We start from the raw sequence: 24,573 nt of genomic DNA on the forward strand, positions 1-24,573 counted from the left end.
TGGTATTTGAACAAGGTATGTTAATATGCAACCAATGAAATATATGAACAATAATAGAACACATGTCCCAACTACAGGTTTTGAGAACAACATACCCATAGTATGTGAATAATAATTATTGATGCAGATGACAGGTGGGGGGAGAGAATAAAAGGTCCATTAACAACTGTATTGGCTTCTATTTTCACAACAGTACTGCTCAATACTCTACAGTTCTTCCCTCACTTTACATCTACCTATGGCCAATAGCTTCTGTGTCACATACGTACCTGTTAGACTGTCAACCTGTAATGGTATGGAGCAGACCGGGTAAGCTGTGGCTACTTTACTGGAGGAGGCTTGTACATGTCAGGGTTACATACTTGACAAAAAAAGCTGTACCCTGCAATGATCATATGTGAGTCTGCTACTAGCATAGTTCACCTAGATTCCTATATGCATCCAAGGTGATTTGCAGCAGTGACCACTAGCCATGACAGTGTGACACTTGACAGACATGTATTGGGAAGAGGGTATGGTATATGTACCTATGCTGCTGTCATTTGTAGGCAGGGGTGTGGACAGTGGGTATATTGTGTATTGTTATACCCTTCAAACAGCTACTACAAACATTTCATTACCTGTAAGACCTATGGAGAAAATATCTGTTACTACTATCTGACTATTTTTACAGATATTAAAGATTTCTTGAGTGTACATATGCACATATCTCAGTACTACTCCCTGGATTTGAACCATGTCTGGGTGGGCTAAAATGAACTGGAAGTCTGTTTCTCATCACGCTGAGCTACCGGGGAATTGCTGTTTCTTGTTTGACTTTTTTCTGGGTTAGACAGTCTGACTTTGTAATCCTGAGATTCATGCATGACAAGTAGTGTACTGTGCAGTAATCCTTTGAAATTACACGATCTAGAAAGCAAAGGTTAACACAAGGCACTGCAGCATGGGACACACTGTAATACATCTGACATTAGTATTCAGGGTTCGGATCTTAGTGCATAACATATGTCATATTTCATGCATATCTTGATTTACAATAGTATGAAAAAAGCCAGCACCTCAAGTGGTTCAAATATAATGATTTATTCTGCAAAAACTAGACCGGTTTCAGCTATTCCAGTTTTCATCAGTAGTTGAAAATCACATAAAAAAACTGCTCCTTATATAATAATGGAAAGTCATGACATCACTTCCTATTTAAAGAAAAAACACATTATTATCTAAACATTGAACAGAAAGAATGAAAATAAGAATTGTATATGAATGAAAAACAGTAACTATACATAAATTATTAGTTGTCCATCAGAAATTGTGCCATCTTAATAAAAATATAAAATTATAAAGAAATAAATAGAGACTTTACCTGACAGAATGAATAAGTATAATACGATGTTGAAGAGAAAAAACAAATGTGATTAGTTCAAACAATTTCATTAATTAGGGTTCCGGTGTACACAATAGTCTTGTACCATTAGAGAAAACTTTGTTGAGATATATAATGAAGATGAAAATTTATAGTTTGTCATTGAGCCCTGGTGGGAAAAGCCCACCCAATTTGATAATCCATCTTTTCTCTTTGTTATTAAGGATTTCATGCCATCCTGTTTTGAATGCCCTGTTTCCCATGATATGATCAATGATGCAAAAGGAAAATTTAGCCGTGGCGTGCTTGATGGTATGCCTATATAGAGCATTAGTGGATCTGCAATTCCTGATGTCCCCCAAATGTTCTGCTATTCTAGTTCGAAATTGTCTGGATGTTTGGCCTACATAAAAAGCTTGGCATGTGCATGTAGCAAGGTAAATAATCCAGTCGGAACTGCAATTGCCAAAAATTGTCATATCATGTATCTGTCCTGTGTTTTTGCTTGTAAAACTTTTTGTTTTAAATATGTAATTGCAAAAACTGCAATGGCCACAAGGATATGTGCCCACTAATTTGTCTCCTGTAAGAGTTCTCTGTATGGCAGTGTTATCATGCATGATGTTTCTTTTATAATAAGAAAAATGGGAACCTAATGTTTTGCCTTTTTTGTAAGAAAAATAACAGCGTTCTCCTAAATAACCCTCCAAAAGAGGGTGAGATGTGAGTATACTCCAGTGTGTATTGATAATGTTGATGAGATTATGACTGTTCCTACCATATGTGGTGATGAATCTGCATTTATCAGGGTAGTTTGATCTAACCTTGTCCTTGTAAGTTAATAATGACTCCCTGGGTAGTGTTGTTCTCCATTTTGCTGCAGAACTGATGGCCTCCCGATGATATCCTCTGGCCAAAAATCTATTAGTCAAGTCCTCATGATGTATATTTAGATCTTGTTCTGAAGAACATATTCTTTTAATTCTCAAGAATTGAGATTTTGGAATGTTCTTGATGATATGCTTAGGATGGAGACTGTTGGCATGTAATAAAGTGTTGTATTGTGGAAATTTGCGATGAACAGATGTTTTTAATGTATCATCCGGTTGTCTTTCTAAGTGGACATCCAAAAATGAATGTCATTTAGATTGTATTCCACAGTGAATTCAGTCCCCCACATATTACCATTGAGATGTTCCATGAATTCTTCAAGATATTCCGGACTTCCTTTCCACACAAGCCAACAGTCATCCAAATATCTCCTCCAGATGTCAATTTCAGGTAAATAGACATTGTGCAATTCATCATAAATTATATGTTCTTCAATGTATCCCATGTATAAATCTGCATAAATTGGTAAAGAGGCCCCCATGGCCGTGCCTTGTATCTGCCAATAGCAGTCCTGTTGAAAATAGAATACATTTTTAGTTAAGACATGTTCGGCCATACACACAAGTAATGTGTTCATTCCGGGAGGATAAATATTCGCTTTGTTTAACCAGAATTCCAAGGCCATCAGTCCTGCCCAATGCGGAATGCTGGTATACAAGGATTTCACATCCAAAGTGCACAAAAGCCATGCAGGTTCAAGTTGTGAATTAGAAACAATTTGTAGGAATTCAGTTGTGTCCTGAATCCTGGCTCTGATACTTGATAATAATGGTTTCAATTTTTCAGTCAAGAACATGGAGAGGGGTTCCGTCAATGATCCAATCCCCGATACGATCGGTCTTCCTGGTGGTTTGTCAATGGATTTATGGATTTTTGGCAATAAGTATAGATATTGTTTAGCAGGATCCTTAACCATAAGATGTTTTTTTGTGTTAGTTGAAATAATGCCAGTGTCAACAGCTTCTTGTAAGAATTGGTCAATTTCTTGTTTAAATGCGGGTGTGGGATCAGTGCTCATTTTCATGTAGTGATGATGGTTTGACAGTTGTCCATTTGCCTCATCCCGATAATAATCGGCGTCCATGACAACAACTGCACCCCCTTTATCAGCAGAGAGTATAACTATATCCTTGTTGTTTTTGAGTCTAGTTAAAGCTAGTTGTTCACTGTAAGATATGTTATTTCTAGTGTTGTCAGATTTATTGGAATGAAAATGTAGATCCTTCATGACCGCCTGTTGGAATACTGCGACATGTTTATCCATGGGGGGGTTGAAAGTAGATTTATGGAATCTAAATTCAGAAGATCTTTGAGAAGTGTTAGGGTTGTCCTGTTGTTTGATAAATAAATGTAAATTAATTTTCCTACAAAACTCTATTGTATCAGCAACATGTGAACTCTCGTCAATAAAAAAAACAGGTATAAAACCCAAGCCTTTATTCAAAATAGAATATTCATCTGAAGACAAAGTGTATTTTGAGATATTTAACACATTTTGATGAGATTCCATTATTTCACTACTGATTGGAAAAGTTCCTCTAGACTTTTGACCCCGATGCTTTCTCCCTCCCTGTGTGTCCTGCCCCTAAAGGGTTAATCATACTTCTGCCTCTTTTGTTATGTGGTGAATCACCCAAACTGGTTGATTCATTATCTGTAGTGGAGGACTCCTCACCGAAGGTGTTGCTGGAAGAACCTGATTTTTTGAGAATTGATCTTGGTCTTTTCTTACGCACAAATGCAAAGCTTTTGGTCCCTTGGGCAAATCTCACACCTTTATGGGATTCAAATTGTCTTCCCTTACTATAGTCCTCTTTATCCCTAGCAAACTTATGTAATTTTTTGGATTTAAGATTACTCTCCAATGTGGTCAGTTCTTTGGATAGTTTGTTCAGACTACTATGAAATTGTGGTTGATTTTCAAATTGTTTTAAGTTGTTACATGTTTTTTCAACATCCAGAGTATTGGCATGAACTGTCCTTTCATAAAAGGATGCCAATATATTAACTAATGCCATAGCTGCTTCTTGCTGTGCTATTTGCCAATCCCTGATTAGTATATCGTCCGGTGCACCAACAAGTGGTTGAATTTTTGATCTCAATCCTCTAGGTGAAATCTTCTGAGTCTGATAAGCCTTAAATAGCTCGTGATGCCAAACATTATTATCTAAACATTGAACAGAAAGAATGTAAATAAGAATAATTTATGTATAGTTACTGTTTTTCATTCATATACAATTCTTATTTTCATTCTTTCTGTTCAATGTTTAGATAATAATGTGTTTTTTCTTTAAATAGGAAGTGATGTCATGACTTTCCATTATTATATAAGGAGCAGTTTTTTTATGTGATTTTCAACTACTGATGAAAGCTGGAATAGCTGAAACCGGTCTAGTTTTTGCAGAATAAATCATTATATTTGAACCACTTGAGGTGCTGGCTTTTTCATACTATTGTTCATAGCAGCTTGGTTGCCGTGCATCAGCCGTACTTGCTAGCTGATCTCTACACTATATCATTTCATTATGCTGGCTGTTGGCGTTCTTGTGGTTCTTTTCTAACTAACGCCATTTTGGGTTGATTCCTTGCCTGTTGAGGAGGGCTCCTCACGGAAGGTTGGCGACAGATTGTTCTTGCTTCTTGAACTTCTAATAATCTATGCATCATTTGAATGCTGTCCATCATTGCGCACAGTGGTTTTTTCATTTGTGGACATTCCATTTGTATTTCGACTAACAACAGGGTTGAGAATCCAGCCAGGTATTCTTTTTGAATTATGTTGGTGTTGTTATATGGATTATATTCCACAAGTGAGTGCCGAGCTGTACGCATCGTTTGAAAATTCATTTTCAGGATATTTGGTGAGATTTACAACATATTTTAGACTTTACCTTATTTTGGAAACTGTATTGGTATATTGGGGCCACGGTTCGCAATTGGATTACAGTATAGGAGTGTGTGACAACGATACTTTTCTGGGGCTATTAAACTATCGTTTTTGACCTTTTATTTCTACTTTTGCTGGGAGATACTCCATTAAGAGTTTGTTACTGTCCGTATTTGGATTACAGTACATGCGTGACATTGCAACTTTCTTTGGGGTTATCCGAACACGCTCTTTTTGGATTTCATTGTATCTGCCACTGCTGGAAGATCGTTTTTTGAGGGATTGTCAGTCTATCAATATTTCCCTACTTCAATCTGATTATAATTGAAGTAAGTCTCAGCGCATCAACGAACTTTCATGCTCCTATATTTTTGGACATACTATGATGGCTTTTTAAGCATGGTTGGACTGGAATAACTCATACTTTTACTGTTTGTTGAAATATTTTGTGCTTATCCAACCTGTTTTTTGACTTTGATCAAACAGACACTTGCCATTATTGATATTTTTCTACTGCATTTTTTCTGTGTATCTGTGTTTTTGCAAGGACATATTTTTTATATGGTATAACAAGGCTTGACATTAGGCAAGAACTTCAAGCAATTGTTTATGTTAGAACCATTAGTAATATTTGCATCTATGGCTTATAACCATATTGGAACAAATTGTGCTGCTATTTAAAATCTTATAGTAGCCTGCCTACTAGTGCATTGCTAGGCCTGTAATACCATTTTATACACTGCTCTTATAATTGCATATATATTTCTATGGAACCTTAATTAGAAATTTGGCGCTAACATTTTATGATGAGTCTTTTTGCTTTATATACCAATTAATCTCATGATTGTTTTTTTACTCTGATGTTGCTCAATGTCTTATGCTCAGTTTTACAATTGAGTTCATTGACACTTTTACCACTAATTTTGCATGTGTCTTTTTGATGCTGTTTTGATTGAACATCCTGCTTTTTGTCGTGTCCCATTATAATCTATTCAGATATAATTCTTCCAAGGAAGCACAACTTTTTTTCATATTTGAATAACTTATAGATGCACACTTTTTCAATAACACCATGATGCAGACTAAGGTGATAATTATATCATAGTTGGCCTTATACAATATCAAAATATTCAGTCCTGATTTTTTGAGCATTCATTTCATTTGCAACTCATTGGTACCCTTGGGCAAACTTAACACATAGTTTATTTTTTCTAAAGGGTTCAAAACAGTGTATTGGTGTATTGTTCAGACTACTATCTTTCCTTCCAACACTCTTATCGTCCCATATTAATAGCCTTACATTTTTCAACACTACAACTTATTGTCATGGACCTTGGGAAATTATTATCTAGCCTATGTGCTGATAAGGATGACCTTAAAGTATTCGGTATTGGTATTAGTTCCTCGAATACTACTGATTTGCCCATATTGGATCCAGTTGACGGTTGTGTGTCAGAATTCAATCAGCTAGGTAAACAAATCAGAATATTAAGAACTAACATTTGGCATCACAAGCTATTTAAGGCTTATCAGACTCAGAAGATTTCACCTAGAGGATTGAGATCAAAAATTCAACCACTTGTTGGTGCACCGGACGATATACTAATCAGGGATTGGCAAATAGCACAGCAAGAAGCAGCTATGGCATTAGTAAATATATTGGCGTCCTTTTATGAAAGGACAGTTCATGCCAATACTCTGGATGTTGAAAAAACATGTAACAACTTAAAACAATTTGAAAATCAACCACAATTTCAAAGTAGTCTGAACAAACTATCCAAAGAACTGACCACATTGGAGAGTAATCTTAAATCCAAAAAATTACACAAGTTTGCTAGAGATAAAGAAGATTATAGTAAGGGAAGACAATTTGAATCCCACAAAGGGGTGAGATTTGCTCAAGGGACCAAAAGCTTTGCATTTGTGCGTAAGAAAAGACCCAGATCAATTCTGAAAAAATCAGGTTCTTCCAGCAACACCTTTGGTGAGGAGTCCTCCACTACAGACAATGAATCAACCAGTTTGGGTGATTCACCACATAACAAAAGAGGCAGAAGTATGATTAACCCTTTAGGGGCAGGACACACAGGGGAGGGAGAAAGCATCGGGGTCAAAAGTCTAGAGGAACTTTTCCAATCAGTAGTGAAATAATGGAATCTCATCAAAATGTGTTAAATATCTCAAAATACGCTTTGTCTACAGATGAATATTCTATTTTGAATAAAGGCTTGGGTTTTATACCTGTTTTTTTTATTGACGAGAGTTCACATGTTGCTGATACAATAGAGTTTTGTAGGAAAATTAATTTACATTTATTTATCAAACAACAGGACAACCCTAACACTTCTCAAAGATCTTCTGAATTTAGATTCCATAAATCTACTTTCAACCCCCCCATGGATAAACATGTCGCAGTATTCCAACAGGCGGTCATGAAGGATCTACATTTTCATTCCAATAAATCTGACAACACTAGAAATAACATATCTTACAGTGAACAACTAGCTTTAACTAGACTCAAAAACAACAAGGATATAGTTATACTCTCTGCTGATAAAGGGGGTGCAGTTGTTGTCATGGGCCGATTATTATCGGGATGAGGCAAATGGACAACTGTCCAACCATCATCACTACATGAAAATGAGCACTGATCCCACACCCGCATTTAAACAAGAAATTGACCAATTCTTACAAGAAGCTGTTGACACTGGCATTATTTCAACTAACACAAAAAAACATCTTATGGTTAAGGATCCTGCTAAACAATATCTATACTTATTGCCAAAAATCCATAAATCCATTGACAAACCACCAGGAAGACCGATCGTATCGGGGTTTGGATCATTGATGGAACCCCTCTCCATGTTCTTGACTGAAAAACTGAAACCATTATTATCAAGTATCAGAGCCAGGATTCAGGACACAACTGAATTCCTACAAATTGTTTCTAATTCACAACTTGAACCTGCATGGCTTTTGTGCACTTTGGATGTGAAATCCTTGTATACCAGCATTCCGCATTGGGCAGGACTGATGGCCTTGGAATTCTGGTTAAACAAAGCGAATATTTATCCTCCCGGAATGAACACATTACTTGTGTGTATGGCCGAACATGTCTTAACTAAAAATGTATTCTATTTTCAACAGGACTGCTATTGGCAGATACAAGGCACGGCCATGGGGACCTCTTTTGCGCCAATTTATGCAGATTTATACATGGGATACATTGAAGAACATATAATTTATGATGAATTGCACAATGTCTATTTACCTGAAATTGACATCTGGAGGAGATATTTGGATGACTGTTGGCTTGTGTGGAAAGGAGGTCCGGAATATCTTGAAGAATTCATGGAACATCTCAATGGTAATATGTGGGGGACTGAATTCACTGTGGAATACAATCTAAATGACATTCATTTTTTGGATGTCCACTTAGAAAGACAACCGGATGATACATTAAAAACATCTGTTCATCGCAAATTTCCACAATACAACACTTTATTACATGCCAACAGTCTCCATCCTAAGCATATCATCAAGAACATTCCAAAATCTCAATTCTTGAGAATTAAAAGAATATGTTCTTCAGAACAAGATCTAAATATACATCATGAGGACTTGACTAATAGATTTTTGGCCAGAGGATATCATCGGGAGGCCATCAGTTCTGCAGCACAATGGAGCACAACACTACCCAGGGAGTCATTATTAACTTACAAGGACAAGGTTAGATCAAACTACCCTGATAAATGCAGATTCATCACCACATATGGTAGGAACAGTCATAATCTCATCAACATTATCAATACACACTGGAGTATACTCACATCTCACCCTCTTTTGGAGGGTTATTTAGAAGAACGCTGTTATTTTTCTTACAAAAAAGGCAAAACATTAGGTTCCCATTTTTCTTATTATAAAAGAAACATCATGCATGATAACACTGCCATACAGAGAACTCTTACAGGAGACAAATTAGTGGGCACATATCCTTGTGGCCATTGCAGTTTTTGCAATTACATATTTAAAACAAAAAGTTTTACAAGCAAAAACACAGGACAGATACATGATATGACAATTTTTGGCAATTGCAGTTCCGACTGGAATATTTACCTTGCTACATGCACATGCCAAGCTTTTTATGTAGGCCAAACATCCAGACAATTTCGAACTAGAATAGCAGAACATTTGGGGGACATTAGGAATTGCAGATCCACTAATGCTCTATATAGGCATACCATCAAGCACGCGGCTAAATTTTCCTTTTGCATCATTGATCATATCATGGGAAACAGGGCATTCAAAACAGGATGGCATGAAATCCTTAATAACAAAGAGAAAAGATGGATTATCAAATTGGGTGGGCTTTTCCCACCAGGGCTCAATGACAAACTATAAATTTTCATCTTCATTATATATCTCAACAAAGTTTTCTCTAATGGTACAAGACTATTGTGTACACCGGAACCCTAATTAATGAAATTGTTTGAACTAATCACATTTGTTTTTTCTCTTCAACATCGTATTATACTTATTCATTCTGTCAGGTAAAGTCTCTATTTATTTCTTTATAATTTTATATTTTTATTAAGATGGCACAATTTCTGATGGACAACTAATAATTTATGTATAGTTACTGTTTTTCATTCATATACAATTCTTATTTTCATTCTTTCTGTTCAATGTTTAGATAATAATGTGTTTTTTCTTTAAATAGGAAGTGATGTCATGACTTTCCATTATTATATAAGGAGCAGTTTTTTTTATGTGATTTTCAACTACTGATGAAAGCTGGAATAGCTGAAACCGGTCTAGTTTTTGCAGAATAAATCATTATATTTGAACCACTTGAGGTGCTGGCTTTTTTCATACTATTGTTCATAGCAGCTTGGTTGCCGTGCATCAGCCGTACTTGCTAGCTGATCTCTACACTATATCTTGATTTACACAATCTACTGTTTTGCATACTAGCTGTTTCTCAGAACAACCTCTGTTAATACATGCTGTCAAAGCCATATTTTCTGTGCAGAACCTGTACACATTCTATTTCTATAACAACATACCAGAATAAACACAACAGTTGGTGGTTTAGGTTATTATTGTACTTATGTGACACAGTGCTCTACTACTGCATATGCTGTAGATGACTATTAGTCTGTCAAACATTTGTTTAATTGTTAGACACAGAACACAGTAAATAATTTACTACTTCCTATTTATTTCACTATATACTGCAAAGTAGATCTGTACTCACTAGCCTGTCGACACAGCCTTGTCAGTTTGCCCGCATGGGCCTCAGCATTGCTAGCCCTCTCCACTGCAGCTATAGGAGAAGAAAACAGACAAACATTATGCATACCTGTTGATCACATATTCAGGCTAGAATTTGGTACTGAGATACTTACAAACTGCTGGAGCATGGTTGTCCCGAGCGTCTTGGATCCAATGGGATGCATAGTGATACCATATCTGCTCACCTTTTCAGGGGATGCCAGTGACACTGGTGAAATTGTGTGCCAGGCAGTCCCCGGCCTTCCCTGTATACTGTGAGCCCTGGTACTTGCCCTACAGCAGTCTGTCATCATGGTTTGCTACAAGGAGCCCAGCCATGACTCTGCACTCCAAAATGCCCCAGCACTGAGACTGAAAGCTCCAGCCCTCACCAACACCAGACATAGTTCATACTCAGGGCAAGCTACAACAGTTTCTGTCTGTATTCCCAGCTGTGCCATTTAAATAAGGCTATATTCCCACCCTCTGCCATTATTGGACCATTTTGAAAATGCTAAGCTCATCTAAGAACTTTCTTTTAGTTACACTTGATATCAATTCCCTTTTTACAGTCATTCCTAACCAATGGGGAATTGAAAGGATCAGAAAACTACTTATAAGTAAGCAATCATTCCCCAATGACAAGGTTGGAATGATATGTGGATTGCTAGAGATAGTCCTGGAAAATAATGTTTTTAATTTTGGTGACAACTATTATTTACAAAAGATAGGCGTAGCTATGGGCACTGCTTGTGCCAATAGTTACACCAGTCTAGCTTTACTTCAATGGGAAAACACATGCTTACTGCAAGGACATGAGTATAGCAAACGTGTTATGGTATACACGATTTGTGGACGACCTTTCATTTTATGGGGGAAGTCAGAAACTGAATTAAAAGACTTCATAGATTATTTGCATACAACAACAAACTTTTTGAAATTCACTCACAAATATTCTTATGATAAAATTGAATTCTTGGATGTTATGGTTGAAAAATCTGGGTTAAGAAACATGAAAACTAGTTTATATAGGAAACCGACAAGGAAAAATTGCCTACTGCATAAAAGTAGTATTGCATCCCAGACATGTTAGTAGAAATGTCCTGAAAGGACAGATGATTAGGAATATGAGAATATACAACAGTGATAGTGAACTCAAGCAAGCAACAGAAATATTGAAGGATGAGTTTATTAGCAGAGGCTATTCCAACTCTGAAATAGACGCATGTGTCAATGAAACACTGGCAGTAAGAGGAATGAAAGGCCGTCCTTATTTCTCAGAGGGAATAGAAAATCAAGAGACAAAGGCTAGACAACACAATGATACAAGACTACGTTTTCCTATTACTTATGCCAGTGATATAAATGTGTTTTTTAATGTTTTTAAAAAGAATTGGAATATTCTAACTGCATCCAAGGATTTAGAAACTGTAATAGACTCTGCACCACACTTTTCTTTCATTAATAAAAAGTCTTTAAAAAGGCAGCTATGCTATAAAATCACATAATACTATACATGAAGTTACATCACAGAGGAAAGGTACTTAACCCCTGTAGAAAATGTATAGTATGCAGATATATTTTTTCCTGCACTACCTTTTTTCATCCAGTGAGTAAATTTAAAATAGAAGCAAATATATATGCAGACTGTAGAACTACTGACATAGTATATTTCAGTTTTTGTCAAATATGCAAAGCATACTATATAGGTAAAATGAACAGGATGCTAAAAGAACATATTCTAGAACATATGAGAGACATTGCGACAGGTAAAGAAAGTAATGCTCTAGCCAAACATATTCAAAAAGAAGGGAAAGAACATAATTTTAAATTATTTGTGCTTGAGGTAGTTAAGAAAGGCCTTAGAGGATGTGATATAAAAATAAAACTGAAGAACTAGAACAGAAGTGGATTATAAAATTAAATGCAGATAAACATCCAGGAATAAATGATGCAGTATCACTTAAACCCTTCCTTAAAGCACGACATTTGAAGCACTAAATGTCTATTTATGTTTTTAATATGACATTTAATTATATCCATGCCTTATTATATAATATGTTGCCTTTGCTTTATGTCTATATTTATAATGAATTGTCATTCTTAAGATATGCACATGATTCTATACGCCCATAACTACAAAGTATCCTATGTAAATAATTCCTATTCTTATATCCAAATTTTGGGACTTCACCTACTATCTTATTAACTTCAGGATCCACTCTCAGTATGTCACGTGCATATATTAAGAATGACAATGAACCTACAAAACCATGTCAGAGGTGTAACTTTTGCTCATATATAAATACTTCAGGATTTTTTATCCATCCTTTTAGTAATCTACAATATAATTTTCTCCCTTCAGCTAACTGTATTTCCAAGCATGTAGCCTATCTAGCAACCTGCTGTGCATGCCCTGCGTTTTACGTGGGCAAAACTGATAGACGCTTGAGAGATAGAGTGAGGGAGCATATATATAACATAAGAATAAAATCTATCAAAAATGCATTGTCAAAACATATAATAGAAACTTCTACAGATCATTGTTTTAAATTTATGGTGATTCAAAAGTTTTTGCCTTCTATTAGAAGGGGTGATGTATGGAATAGAACGGAACAAAATGAGACAAAATGGATAATTAGGTTAAGAGCAGATGCCCCACCAGGTTTGAATGATAGGGTCCCTATTAAACCTATTTTAAAAGGTAAAAAGCTTAGGAAATAGTTGAATATTTATTTTTATTTTTATGTGATGTTTAAAAATCTAGTTTATATGTAATTTTAATTGTAACCAATATTGTGTGTTTTTTATGATAATATTTATAACAATAATTACTTAATGAATTATGTATCAATTAAGAAAGTGATGTCATGAAATTTTTTATATAAATGCCACCTTCTTTTATCTAATGTTAATGGCCTGAGGAAGCCTTCTATGGTGAAAGCGCTTGCCTGTACTCATTAAAGGAAATTAAATACTTCATTGGTGTCTAAGAAGCTGTGTTTTACATCATTGCTGGATTTTTTGACTGTGACTGATCTCGTTTTATGCTGCCAACTGAGTTGGCCTCCTGTTTTTCTTTATTTATATACTGGCTTTTTGGAGGCTTGCGTGTGGAGCATTTGTTTTGCTTTTAATTTTTCTTATACTTGTCTTTTGCTCCAACGCTATGGCTGATGCTGCTGTTGAATTACCATACAATCCGGAAACAGAGAGAGAGCGTAAAAGATTTGAACTATGCATAGAAGGGTCGGAGAATCCGTTATTGGCGTATTACGTCACGGACCAGTCGACCGAAGGAGATTCGAGTGAGTTTGGCTGCAATGGTTTGTCACTACTATTACAAGAAATGGAGATTAATATTTTGAAGCTGAAAAGGCTTCAGCTTCAAAGACAACACTTCGAGGTGTGTATTGCCAGGAGAATTATTCCGAGAGGGTTACGAGTATTGAAGATGCCAACAACAGGTATGACACACCCTGAACTATGGTATAAATGGCAACAAATAAATATTGAAACCAGCGTACAATATATGCAGCTCATGAATAATTATTGCTTCGTTGAAGAGTGTCAACTTAGGAATAGGATTCATGAGCAACAAGCACACATCAATGAGACATTTCCTAAAGAGATTTTGGACAAATTGTTTTATAAACTTTTAGATAATGTATTTATGTTTGAGAAAAAGTTGGTTGAACAGAAGCAAAGCAAGATAAGAAGGGACACTATCGATTTTAAAAAGGGCCAAGTTTACACTTGGCCCAAAGATAACTTTATAAATCAGAATCAGATCCAAGTGAAAATGACAAAGACTTGGAATATAAATGAGAATGATGGCTGTAGACAGAATAAGAATTCTGCTGCTAAAAATGTTGTAAGAAGAAATGTTAAACATAGTACTTTAACTAGTAATGAATTTGAGAATGTGGTTAATGATGCTGTTAATAATGCTGTATATGTGATTGTAACCTCAGCTGATATACATCAGGAAGATGCAAATACAATAACTTAATTGGGAGATGTAGAAGTTCTAACGATAGGTAGAACTGAAAATATGGGGTCGAATACAAATGGTAAGACGTTAGAGACCAATAGTAATAAATGTGAGGTTGTTAGAAAAAAAAGCACCTACTTTTAGTAGAGAAGATATGAATGTTAATAGAGAGATGGCCCCTTTCCCCATATCCGAGATTTGGAAGGGTGGGAGGGATCGGTCTATGAGCAGAGGGAGACAGAAGAGGCGGTTAACAGAAGAGGAAGTTACAGGACCCACGTTGAAAAAAATGTGGGAAAAAGTAGTACCACATTAATTTGGAATATTTCTAAGAAAGTTTTAACTGAAAATGAAAGTTTATTACTAGAGAAAGGCTTATCATTTATACCCTCCACAAAAAGCGATATTACTGTTTCTGTCTTAGATCTAAAATTATTTGTAAGGAATCTTCAATTAAAGTTAGACTATGGTAATAGCAATGTAAGATGTGTGAATGTACTTAGTAAACCTAGTACCTATGTTCCTAATATGCACCCACTTATTGAAACATATTCTAAACTTGTTGAACAAATTACATGACATTAATAAAAATAATAGGGATAGGAAATGGTATGGTAATCTGTGTCCTGAAATGAGAAAAGCTATGAAAACTCTTAGAGAAGATTCTAGTATAGCTATTAGGCCTGCAGATAAAGGCGGCCCTATTGTTATAATGGATATTGAACAGTATATACTAAGTATAAATAAGATGTTAAGTGATAAAAAGTTTTATCAAAGAATTAATAATGCACGAGTTGATGAAATTATTGATGAAGTGTCTAGGTTCCTTTACAATAGCCATGATATAGGTACAATAGATGATGACTTATATAAATATTGTTTGATTAATGAAAACCTAATACCATGTATTCAAGGGTTACCAAAGATACACAAAGACCAGAGTAACCCACCTATGAGACCAATTGTTGCAGGACAAGGTTGGGTCACCGAACCAATTTCATTATATCTTGAGACTAAATTGAGACCTATTGTAGATAAATATGTACATGTCTTAAAAGACACGAAACAATTTTTAACTATGTTATATGATGTAATGAGAGATATACCAGAAACATGCAAATTTTGGATGGTAACCATGGATGTGCAGTCACTTTTCACTCAGATTCCGAATAAGGAAGGAATTGAGAGTGTGTGTAGATGTTTAGAGAAACATCAGAATATAACTAGACATGAAATTGGTACTATTTGTGAACTGATGAATGTGGTATTGAGCTATAATATTTTCACCATTGATAATCAGATATTTCATCAAAAGGATGGCGTAGCAATGGGCACATCTTGTGCCGATAGCTACGCCAACCTTGTCATGGTTGATTGGGAAATTGAACAAGTATTTAATTTAGACCGCTATAAATGAAACATATGTTTTTATGTTCGTTTTGTAGATGATTTGCTTTTTTATTTGGAGATCTGAATTTTCTGAATTGGAAAAATTTTTTCATCATTTCATCAAGTGAATTCTATGACTCATTACTTAAAGTTCACTATGTCAGCATCAGAAGAATACATCTCTTATTTAGATGTATATGTAGAAAGATTACCCTGTGGCCTGCTCAGTACAGGCGTGCATAGGAAATCTTGTTACAGAAATTCTCTGTTACATAGATCGAGTATGCATCCTAACTTTATATTTAGGAACATCATAAAGGGACAGGCTATGAGGGCATCTAGAATGAATCCTACAGATCAAGGGTATAGAGAAGAAATGGATAAGTTGAAAAATCGATTATTAGAAAGAGCGTACACTTTAGAAGAGATTGAATAAAATATAGTTACAGTGGATACACTAAGGAAAAGCACAGCGTCTCCATATTTTGCAGATAAAGAAAATTATGAGGAAGGACATGCTATAAAAGTTTATGGAGAGACAGAAATAACTCAGATTAGTATGTACTATACCCAGGATGACAGATATATTAGAGATGTGCATAAAAAGATTTGGAACATACTGAGAGTGGATCCTGAAGTTAATAAGATAGTAGGTGAAGTCCCAAAATTTAGATATAAGAATAGGAATAATTTACATAGGATACTTTATAGTTATGGGCGTATAGAATCATGTGCATATAGTAAGAATGAGAATGAACCTACAAAACCATGTCAGAGGTGTAACTTTTGCTCATATATAAACCACGAAAAGCAAGCGATGTCCCAACCAAACCGAGAAGAAAAAAAGCTGTTTACACCAACTGAAAAAGAAACCTTTTTAGTTTTACCTTTAGCAAACACCACACCAAGCATTCAACAACAAAAAAACAACAGCACAAACAAATAACATGCTGAAACACCACTTCTTCTTATTTCATCATTCAAATGCTCAAAATCTTATGAACCTAATTAAATTAACAAATATATCAACCTAATTTCTAAACACTACAACCTAAAAAACATTCTTCACATTAAAAACACTAAAAAAATATTAAAAACTACAAATTTACTATTTATGCTGTTAGAAATTTGCAATTTGTTTTTTGATATATTCTTTTTTACAAAAAATTTAAATACAACAAAAAACACAAATAAATAACATTCTTTAAATTTATATATATAAATATATATATATATATATATTCTATATATAAATTATATTAATAAAAATGCTTAAAAGACTATAAAACAATGTGAAAGGTGAGGTGAAAACTATCTTTTCTATATATTTTTCATATCTTTGTTAAGTTTATTTTAAATTTTAAAATAAATAAAAGTGAAATGTTTAATCCAGGTGTGTTAAGCCATTTCCAATCCAAAATAACTTGCCATTCCTGTTCCTTATTATCTCCCCTTCAATGGGGCCCCCTCTGAACATAATATAAACAAAAAACAAAACAAATGCATTTTGCATTCGAACATACCTTAGTATGTCTAAAAATTTGTCTCTCTTTTTTTCTTTTTCCAATCATATTCATGCATACATTCTCTTTTCTTTTCTTTTCTTTCTTTCTTCTTTGAGAATGAAGGACATTCCACGACATAGCTAGGGTATATAGGCCCCTGATTCACAATTATAATAACCCTTACTGTTTAACCATCTTAATAAATTCTACTGGGTATTCTCGCTCCAGAACATTTTTAATCACAAAATCACACATTAGAACAAATTTGTCATCTCACATTGTCATCCTGGACCCCCTTACACTGCCCTTTTTCACTATATTCTTTTTAGTGTAAAAGGGTAGGCACTCTTAAAATGTGAATAAGAGTTCACATTTGTGGAGTTTCTATATCTGTTTGACAAATTCTAAATTTCTTTATTATTTATTATCTTTCCCAAGTATAAGCCTCTTTTCTTTGGAATAATTATATTAATATTCCAAGAACTCCATAGTCTCTCCTATATATTTTTAAAAAGTCCTATCCCCCTCTATCCAAAAACTCAAAAATCAAAATAAACCTCTTGTATAATTGTATAGTCAATATTTAACAAAGATGATTTAAAAATTTGCCTCCCTCCCAATTGCTAAAGGTAGTTTGCAAGGTGCAATGCTGTGCCCTCCCTCTACTCCCTGCAACTAATAGAAAAAAATTTGCGTTAAAAATGAAAATTGTTTTTTTCAATACCAAATCCATTAAACACACTACCTACCTTTTCTTCTAGGAAGGTCAACTTTATGTTTCCAAAAGTTCATCAAATTATATATACATATACACCTCGTAGGGTATTAAATAAATCCAATATATCAATTGTGACAAAAATTAAGTCATCATGAATTAAATCTGCATTTAAACTTCTCAATAAATCCCATGAGTCTCTTAAAATAGCTTATTTTTGGACCCATATATGTTTAGTCTTAACATCCACATATTTGGCTAAAGAATTAGTTTTGGACCCCCCCCCGCTGAGACAATGGGTCTCAGTGGGGGTCCAAACTATTTTTGTGAATTTTTGGAATTCCAAATATGACTGGAATCTTCGGTTTCTCTGTCTTTAAAAAAGAATAAGTTTATAAGATTCTCTATTAACATGCCTTCTAGTATATTGTCTATTTTTTGGTAGGCCATATTTATTTCATTTCTAGAAACTTCACTATATTTCACCTCATCTCTTAAAATTCCATTCATCTTTCCTCTACAAATGACATCCATCCATCACACTATACCTCCACCCTTATCAGGTTCAGGTTTCATATTCATTACCCTACTTTTCAACTCTTTTTACCTTTTTTTAATATGGGTAAAGGGTTGTGATGGGCTTTATTAAACTTTATATTTTTCTCCATATTCCTACCTTCTCTTTCCATTATTTTTTCAAAGTTTCTTAGCTGTAAATGAATAGGTGCATTAAAAATGGATTTTTTTAATTAATGCTTTGTCTCCTATTTGATTCCCTATTACTTTAGTATCCGGACCTAATCCTTCTTTATGGAACAACAACTCTAAATTCAATTTCCTAAGAAAAAGCTTCATATCTATTAAAGTTTGTGTAGAATTACCTTTTATAAATGGTATAAACTTGAAGCCCTTTTCTAATAACTTAAAGTGCTGGGAATCCAGCTCCAAACTACTAAAGTTATAAATAGTGAAGCTCCCTAAAGTGTGTTTATGGTCTTCTACTACTATGTTTGTAGTGAGTTCAGTTTCATTCGGGTAAGGGGTCACTAAGTCTAGTATCTCCCCCTCCCCCTTCTCCCCCCTCGCTTTTGAAAATTTCCATTCCACCTTTTTGCTGCTACTGTCCAATTTCCCCTTCCAGCTCCTTCTAAGGGGGGAAATTCCATGTCATAATCATTTCTATCTCTATCAAAACCTTCATCACTTTCTATAGGTATTCCTGTAACATTTTCATTATAATTATAATGACTATCATACTGATATTTGTGAACAGTAGGTTTTGGGTAACTAACCTGATTTTCATAATCTTGAATATCCCTCCTTAATTTATCCATCTTCCTATTCACCAGTAGTTTACATTTTTCATCAACTTCTTCTTTTAATTTAAAATATTTCTGTCTTTCTAGCTCTATTTCAAATATTAAATCATCTTTAATAAAAACATCGAGAGCATCTATCTGTATTTGAAGGTTTTCTAGGCTTCTGTTATTTTCTTTTATAATCAATTTTATAACATCCAAACCACATTTATTGAATACTTCTATCCATTCTTTATGAAAGTTAGATCCAATTTGCACATTATTTGGATATTTCCAAGTCCTCAGTCCCTTCGGGACTATATCACGTTTAAGACATTCATTCAAATATGCATTTTCTATCACTATATTTTTATATTTATACATCAATTTGTATAAATTGTCCATTTTTTTACTGTAAGAATCATTGTTTGAACCACCAAGTGGTTTGTTATCTTTAAAGTTAAAACTGAATGGTCTCTTCAGCCATTCTTGCATTTCTATAGGTTTATTGTGGTTAACAGTACCTGGTGGACAACGCCTTTGCTGAGACTGTTTATTGCCAAAAAAATATGTCGCTCCTAACACAAAAATGGAAAAGGGAGCTAGAACAAAAATGGGCACTTATAAATGTGGGAGATGTAAACAATGTGAGTACATTATTAATAAAGATAAAATATTCTTAGTAAGTAGAGAAAGATGGTTAAACAGTAAGGGTTATTATAATTGTGAATCCAGGGGCCTAATATACATAGCTATATGCCTGGAATGTCCTTCATTCTACGTAGTAAAGACAGAAAGAACTTTAAAGAGACGAATATATGAACATATGTATGATGTAAAAAAGGAAAAAGAGACAAATGCTATTTTTAGACATACTAAGGTATGTTCGAATGCAAAATTTCTGTTTTTTGTTTTAGATTATGTAGGTACAGATATCAGAGGGGGCCCCTGGGAAGAAATAATAGCCTACAGGGAATTATGGTGGCAAGTGGCTTTGGAAGCGAATAACACACCTGGATTAAATGAAAATATTTCAATTTTACCCTTACTTAAAATGAGATCCACAAAGATATGAAAAATAGGGTGTAGTTAATGGTTTTCACCAGTAGATGTCCTTCTTTTATTAAATAATAGTCTTTTTTAAGTAAAATGTTTTTAATATACATTTATATATATATTTAAATATTATTTATTAAATGAAAGTATTTTTTAGTGAATGTGTTTTATTGTTGTAGTAAAGAGTATTTAAATCAAATCACAAATACAGTTTTTCTAACTTATTTTAAATGAAATTGAGAGCATACTTAATAATTTATTAGTTTGAAATTTGATTAGTGCATTTATAATGTAGAATGTATTTGATAGGTTGTGATGTTTTTAATTAGGTATATAAGGTGCATTTGTAATTGATTATTCATCTGATGAAGTCCATTTGTGACGAAAACGCATGTTTTGTGGAAGGCGTTCATATGTTATTTGTTTGTGCTTGGCGTACTTGTGGTTGAATTAAAACTAAAGGTGTTTGCTATCCTGTCTCCGGTACTTGTTTTCTGTGGAGTTTTGCTCATATATAAATACTTCAGGATTTTTTATCCATCCTGTTAGTAATCTACAATATAATTTTCTCCCTTCAGCTAACTGTAATTCCAAGCATGTAGCCTATCTAGCGACCTGCTGTGCATGCCCTGCGTTTTACGTGGGCAAAACTGATAGACACTTGAGAGATAGAGTGAGGAAGCATATATATAACATAAGAATAAAATCTATCAAAAATGCATTGTCAAAACATATAATAGAAATTTCTACAGATCATTGTTTTAAATTTATGGTGATTCAAATGTTTTTGCCTTCTATTAGAAGGGGTGATGTATGGAATAGAACGGAACAAAATGAGACAAAATGGATAATTAGGTTAAGAGCAGATGCCCCACCAGGTTTGAACAATAGGGTCCCTATTAAACCTATTTTAAAAGGTAAAAAGCTTAGGAAATAGTTGAATATTTATTTTTATTTTTATGTGATGTTTAAAAATCTAGTTTATATGTAATTTTAATTGTAACCAATATTGTGTGTTTTTTATGATAATATTTATAACAATAATTACTTAATGAATTATGTATCAATTAAGGAAGTGATGTCATGATATTTTTTATATAAATGCCACCTTCTTTTATATAATGTTAATGGCCTGAGGAAGCCTTCTATGGTGAAAGCGCTTGCCTGTACTCATTAAAGGAAATTAAGTACTTAGTTGGTGTCTAAGAAGCTGTGTTTTACATCATTGCTGGATTTTTTGACTGTGACTGATCTCGTTTTATGCTGCCAGCTGAGTTGGTCTCCTGGTTTTCTTTATTTATATCTAAGCATTCACTCGCTGACCAACTGAATAAAGAGTTTTTGCAGAAATCCAATTTGCTAAATAGCATGGCAATCACTTCCAGGGAAACTGTAAAAAAAAGCATTCCCAGAGTTTTATTAAAGATGGGTCAAATTACCTAAAATAGCAAAAACATACACTTGTCACCTCTGCCCTTAATAGAGTAGGAGGGAGACAAGACAATAAGGAAAAGCCTTTCCCTTCTGTTAGGTATACACAAAGTAAACGTGTCTGAGTATCTGTTCACTGACTTGCTGAATAAAGAGTCTTTGCAGAAAACTGATTGTCTAAACCATCTCCTAATCAATTACCATGAAGATTGTAAAACAAGGTGTCCCCAACATCTTAATAAAGATGCAGGAGAGCACTTACAATAAAAAAAACAAACTTGCCACCTCATTGCCACTAAAGAAGCAGGAGACAGGCAAGAAAATAAAGAAAAGCCTTACACTTTTGTTAGGAATACACAAAGTTATACTGACTAACTGAATAAATTCTTTAAAAACAAATAAAAAAAAAACGATGTGTGGTTTAATCTCAAAACCACAAAAAAAAAACACAAAGACTGAAAGACAAGGCTTCTTGAAGACAAGGCTTCATGAAAACAAACAAAAAAAAGTTTTTGTGTTTTTTGTGGTTTTGAATAGAATATTTGCAGGACTCCAATTGGCTAAATGACCTACCAGTCAATTACCAGGGAAAATTTTAAACTAAGTGTTCCTAACTTCTTAATAAAAAGGTGGGAGAGCACCTAAAACAATAAAAACAAACAATTTTAACCTCTGTGCCTTAAAAAGAGCAGGAGGAAGACAAGAAAATAAGGAATCCCCTTTCCTTTTGTTAGGAATGTACAAAGTAATTGAATCTTTACATAGTTTTATTTTTTTCATTCTTATTTCCTTGTACTGGAAGTATTTCCTTGAAAACTTACTTTTTAGTTCCAGATGACATTTGAACATTTGCTTTTATATCAAGTGCCACTCTTCCCCATTTGTAAATATATACACTAAAGATCTTTATTTTTGTCACACTTAATTTCTTCATCTATTTAAGGGGGGTTAATGATATGGAGAAATGAGACTGTGTAGTTCTACTGAAGGTAGTTCTATTGAACAATTTTAATCAATGCTTTAAAATAAAATGCAGGTGTATTGAAGTGTTTCGGAAGCACAGATGTTTCATTCATGCCAAAATGAACCATGTTATTCTAAAATAAAACAATTAATCAGTATAACACATTTGATGGAGTTGCTGATTTCTCCATGATTGTACAGCTGTGGGCTTGGTTTCTAAAAGTAAGAATGGAGGCAGGGAAGGATAAAATTGTTTGTTGGGTTCTGTGGCATGGAAATAAAGCTCTTATCACAACTCAGATATCATGACTTGGAATACTGGCCCATACTCTGGAAAAGCTGAGTATGGGAGACTGAGAGTGAGCAGCCAATGTCAGAAGACCTATGCTGGAGGAAAGATACATATGTTCATGTCTAGTTGTGGCGGCTTGAGTGGCACTGATATGGCCTGGTCTGGGGATGTAGGTAATGGTATTATCTCTTAGTAGCATGGGTGTAGAAGCATGTGCATGCATGTATGTAGAGGATGTAGGATGCCTCAAGATGATGCAGATATATATGTTAGCCACAAGAAGGGTTTTAGTGCCTCATATATGAACACCATTATTGATAATCTTGCCAGTTATATCACAAACTACCTCCATGGTTACCTGTATAAATCCCTCAACAGTCATCTCTTACCCTTGCATTGGGGACTCTCCAGCTGCAAGAAAACAAATAGTCCAAAACTGAGTGCGGGGAGACCTGATGTCCAGCAAGAATGGGGTTTCGAAAAACACATAGAAAAATATTAGCTGACTTGAATTTGCTTTTTTTTCACTTGTGTGATAACACCCTTTAGATTTATTTACATTTTAATGTGAGTAGTCTTAAAATGTAGTTAGTTGTCATATGTTTGGGCTTTTAGTGTATTTAAGTATATTCAATTGTATGGGCTTTGGTAGCCTTGCATGACATCTATTTGCTTTGTCATTGCATATTTCAAACTCCTGTAATTTGTGTGAATTTTATGTTTGATTACTATCAAAGTCTATGATGAGCTTGCCTTTATGCACTTCAAACATTTTTTTATGTTTCTTTTCACTACTGTGGCCCAGTTTTCTTCAAAGATGCAAAATACATGTTATATGTTATATCTTACACACTAAAAATGCACTAAAAATGCAGCTTTGAAGAATATAATTCTTTCTGATTATGGTCTTTCTACCTGGACACAAAGGGACATTTTATGTAATGTGGGTTAAAGAGTCACCTGGTCAAGAATCCTACAGGTCAAGTTAAATTAAATAATTAGTGCTAACATTTGCGAGTTTCTCTCACCTGCTTTGTGGGGGGGGGTGTTGCTAAGTACTGTATTACATTGCATTTGCTTTCTAGAATAAAGAGTGCATTAACATCTCTAGTCTGCCTTTTAAGTGCATTGAACATAACCCTTCTGCAGCTGTCCCATGTTCTATTGAATGCAGAAGGGGATGATGCTGCTAAGCTGCAGGGCATCAATCCCTCCTAATTTGTATCTCCCAGTCATTTTTATAATAAAAAGTTTATATTTTTCTGCTCTTTTCTGTAATTAACAGTTATAAACTTTTAGTGACAGAACACCAGCAGCTCATATTACTGCATGCTGATCATGCAAGGGACACTCAGAGTAAGAGAGGGAGAGTTTAAGTTTGTTTCCAAGGATTCTATCTGCAGAGCTTTGTTTTATAATAGCCCAACATAGACCTGATGATACCCCCCATACCCCCCAGTATCTGTGTTTGCTAAACTTGTGCCAGTATTGAATTGGTGGAGCAACCAAATAACA

The sequence above is a fragment of the Protopterus annectens genome, chromosome 4.part1 (genome assembly GCF_019279795.1).
Source record: "Protopterus annectens isolate FY-2018-M chromosome 4.part1, PAN1.0, whole genome shotgun sequence".
In the NCBI taxonomy this organism is placed as follows: Eukaryota; Metazoa; Chordata; order Ceratodontiformes; family Protopteridae; genus Protopterus; species Protopterus annectens.